This window comes from Notamacropus eugenii, chromosome 1 (assembly GCF_028372415.1).
Source record: "Notamacropus eugenii isolate mMacEug1 chromosome 1, mMacEug1.pri_v2, whole genome shotgun sequence".
NCBI lineage: Eukaryota > Metazoa > Chordata > Mammalia > Diprotodontia > Macropodidae > Notamacropus > Notamacropus eugenii.
The window spans coordinates 470,974,618-470,978,916 of NC_092872.1; positions in this window are offsets into that span (position 1 = coordinate 470,974,618).

The following is a 4,299-nucleotide window of genomic DNA, read 5'->3' on the forward strand; positions in this document are numbered from 1 at the left end:
CAGTGGTACCAAGGATAAGTCAATAAGTGGGAAACAGACTTGACAGCTGGAAGAAAGTTTGATGTGCACAAGTATATTTTAGTACATCATTTTACAAGCACAGGCCACTCTATTTTCTATTCCTTAAAGAGAAGTGGTATTGAATATTAATACCCATAAGGAAAGAAAAAGAAATAAAAACATGAAAGAAGGAAAGATCGAGGTATCAAGTGGAAGGATTGGAGGGAATCAGAGAATGAGATATTAGGGGAGTGGGTATTTAAGCCAAAACCTTATATCATAATAAATTCAAAATAGATATATGACTTGAATATCAAATAAGACCATAAAAATAGAAGAGAAACAGATCATGTACCATTCATAGCTATGGCTTGGAGGTGAATTCTTAACCAAACAAGGTACTGGAGTTATGACCAAAGGAAAAAATAGAGAATTTTGATCACATGAGATAGAAAAGATTTACACAAACAAAATTAATGCAGCTTGAACAAGAGGAGATGCTCCTGACTAGGAAAAATATTTCTATTAAATATCTCTGAGAAAGGTCTGATATTCAAAATAGCTAACTAATGAAATCTATAAACTAAAAATGATTCACTGATCTATATGTGATCAAATGATATGATAAGTTCCTAAAAGGATTGCAAACTATTAACAAACATGTGAAAGACTACTCCAAAACATTAATAATAAGAAAAATGAAAATCAAAACAACTTTGAGGCTTTGCTTCATAGCCAACAAACTGTCAAAAATGATAACAGAAGAAAATAGTCTATCTTTGAGGGGTTGTGGAAAGAGAGACACATAACATATTGTTGGTGGGGACTATAAAGTGGTACAACCATTTTGTAAAGTAATTTTGAATTATTCAGATAATAATAACTAAAAATGCCATCCCCCCTTTTTTGGAGATATAAGGGACCATAGGTATTGGAGACTGAATATAACATTAGACATTTTTGATATGTTGGTTAGCTATGGTGACCGTTGGGTGTGGTTTTTATAAGGTTATCATACTCCCTTTCCCTCAGTGTGTTTCCTCTCTTAGTTCCTGAAGTCTTTCAGATGCGCCCTTTGCTTAGAATGCAGCCTACTGCTGGGTCCTTTGTAGAATCCTGAAGCTATCTTTCCTCGATGTGTTTAGTTTGTCCTAGGCTCCCAATTCAGAAGCTGCTGCCATGGATAGTGTTCAGAAGCTGGCGCTCCATGGATACTGTTAGGATGTCAATGAGAAGTTCAAATTCTCTAAACTTCTTAAGTTCATAAGGTCCTCCTCTGGTTTAGAGGAGTGAGGGAGGAGGAACTGAAGTTTTGGGGGTTTTTCACCCTTTTCAACTCTTTCTACTACGCCCCTCCCCAACTTGGAATTCCCTTTTAGGGGCTTGGCTAGGGACTGGTCTCTCCTGGTTTACCACTGGAATAATGGTAGGGTTTTGAACAAACTTGGTATTTCACAGACACCACAGTGTTTGACAGGGTATACATTAGAGATAGACAGAAAGATAGAGAGAAAAAGAAAGATATTAGAAGATAAATAATAGACCGAAAGACAGAAGATATAGAAAGAATGAAAGAGAATTTATCAAGCCCTTAGCATATGTCAGGGACTGTACTAAATTCTGGGAATACAAATTGTATCAGTCAGTCAGATATTTATTAAATGCCTGCTAGATCCTTGGCACACTGCTAAGTGCTGGAGAAGGTCCTTATGCACACGGACCTCATAATCTAATGGGAGAATCAAGGGAGATAGCTCTTTCCCTCAGAGAAAGAGGGAAGATAATATAGAAAGAGAAACTGAGGGGGTGGAGAAAGCATCCTTGAAGGCTGTTGTGAAGGAGTAGAAAGAGAAATGCAGAGAGTGGAGCAGAGTATTGTTGGGCCCCCTGGTGAAACAGTGCTCTGGGTAAGTAGTCACGAAGCAATGGAGTAAGGTCTCAGGGTATAGGTTTCTCTAGGATGTTAAAGTGCTTGTCAAGGAGGAGACAAAGAAGTCTGGAGAGAAAATATATGAGTCAAGAATGGAGTGGAGCGTTGTTAGGGCCCATGCCACAAATAAAGCAAACAGTCTAAAGCTGCTTGGATAAAATACGAATGTGTTCTTGACACTGATATTGGCAGATTCATAAGTGTATATACTTTCAAGCATTCTCTTACCTGAGCTTGGTGTATTTGTAACACAAAGGAATTCAAACCTCTGCAGGCATGGACAGCTCAAGTCAATCTGAAGTCTTGGGCAGAGGAGATCAGTTCTAGAGGTATCCTGCAGTGTGTATGTTCATCCTTCGTTGCCAAAGAAGATTGTGCCATCAGAGAAATGATGACATGACTTGAACTTGACTTTGTTTTGAGTAAGGGAGGGCTGTGCAGGTCACCAGCCTCATTTCTCCTCCAGAGCCATCTGAATCCAGTGACCAGATATTCATCAGGATGACTGGAGATGACCCAGGATGAGGCAATTGGGGTTAAGTGACTTGCCCAAGGTCACACAGCTAGTGAGTGTCAAGTGTCTGAGGTGAGATTTGAACTCAGGTCTTCCTGACTTCTGCACTGGTGCTCTATCCACTGCACCACCTAGCTGCCCTAGTCTTTTGCCTCCACCTAGTCTCAGCTGCTGTGTCCCTAGAAGATCCTGGCTGCCTGCAGTGTATCCTTCAAGCAAGACAGAAGCTAGGAGCCATGGGCAACTAAACTGTTGGTGCTGTATGCATTTAATTTTTGCATGTGTGTGTGTGTGTGTGTGTGTATGTGTGTTGGTATAATTGAATCACAGTATCACAGAACTTTAAGGTCTCTGAGTTTATCTCCTAGTATAACCTGCTAATTTACATATATAGATAAGGAAACTGAGGCCCATAGAGGTTATATAATTTGCCTAAGATCACCCAGGGCCATTATACAAAGTCAGGATCATCTGAGGCCAATTCTGAAGGATTAAAATGTGGCCAAGGTAGGATTTGTATCTGGCAGTGATTCCAAGACTCTAAGTCCTGTACTCTTGTTATGATTTAGTTAGGTAAGTTTGTTGGGTTATGTGATGTCACATTCCCTGGAATCCCTAACTGGACTTGAAGCAAATTGGAATTGTTTCATTGATTTTGTATATGTATTTCTAGCACCACACACAGTGCCTAGACATAGTAGGTGCTCAATAAATTCTTGTTGATTAAGTAATTGATTAATAAATTGTGTGAAACTCATTAAAATCTCAGGACTAGTTCCTTCATGGTTCTCTGGACCTTTACAAGTAAACTCATTCCTCATCCTAGCCCAAATTGTGGCTAGCAACTGTTTAAATTTAAATCTAATAAACATTTATTAAGTAACACTTACTATATTCAGGGGACTGTTCTGGGAACAAGGGCTAACAAAACAGACTGCAAAACAATCCTCATCCTCTTGGAAGTTAGGTGAATTCATCACCATGTGGGAGGAAGCTATGATGTGGACGTAGCTACTCCTATACAAGAGGGTGATGGAGAATTGAGGGGGAAATATCTATTAAGCACTTATATGATAGGTACAGTCTGAAACACCTGGACTACAAAGGTAAATAATAACATAGTCTCTGCTCTCAAGGAGTTTATAGTCTAAATGAGGCAGTGGTAGGAGTGGTGGCCAGGAATGAGTGATTTCATCTGAAAGGTTTGATTGAGGCCATTGGAAAATCAATTGACAGTCCTTTCTAGGCGTGTGTGTGTGTGTGTGTGTGTGTGTGTGTGTGTGTGTGTGTGTGACAGAGAGAGCTTTCCTTCTGGCCCTAACCTGAGCTATATTTCTCAGTTCGTTTCTATTTTTACTCCTAATTAGGCTTAACAAGGTAAGGAAAGGAGTCTGTGGGAGTCATCTCCCTAAGAAGCCTCTGTATTTAATTAAGTGGAAGTCATTTTGAACATTTCAACACCAAGGCCTGATTCCCTAAGGGCACTGCAGACAAGCTCTTCCAAGATCTTCAGGTTTGAAGAGGTGACAGATATGGGGCCCAACTCAGTGACATCTCTCTCAAGTTCATGGCAGAAAAATCAAGCTGGGACAAAGGTAAGTGATAAAGTAAGAGCTTAGGGATTTTTTTTTTTTGCCCAGTTAGTCAAATAACAGACACCTAGTAGGGTTAGCTGTGGCAAATTTAAGGCCAGGAGAGGCAGGTTCCAAAGGAGAGAGAAGAATCATGTTGCTTCCAAGGTGCCATGTGAAGACTCAATAGAATATGGGCAGGTTCTACCTGGGGAGTCTCCTGATTCATTCAGTCAATCCTGGACTCTGCCACCTGCAGGGCACCAAGGAATGCCTCCCTGAGG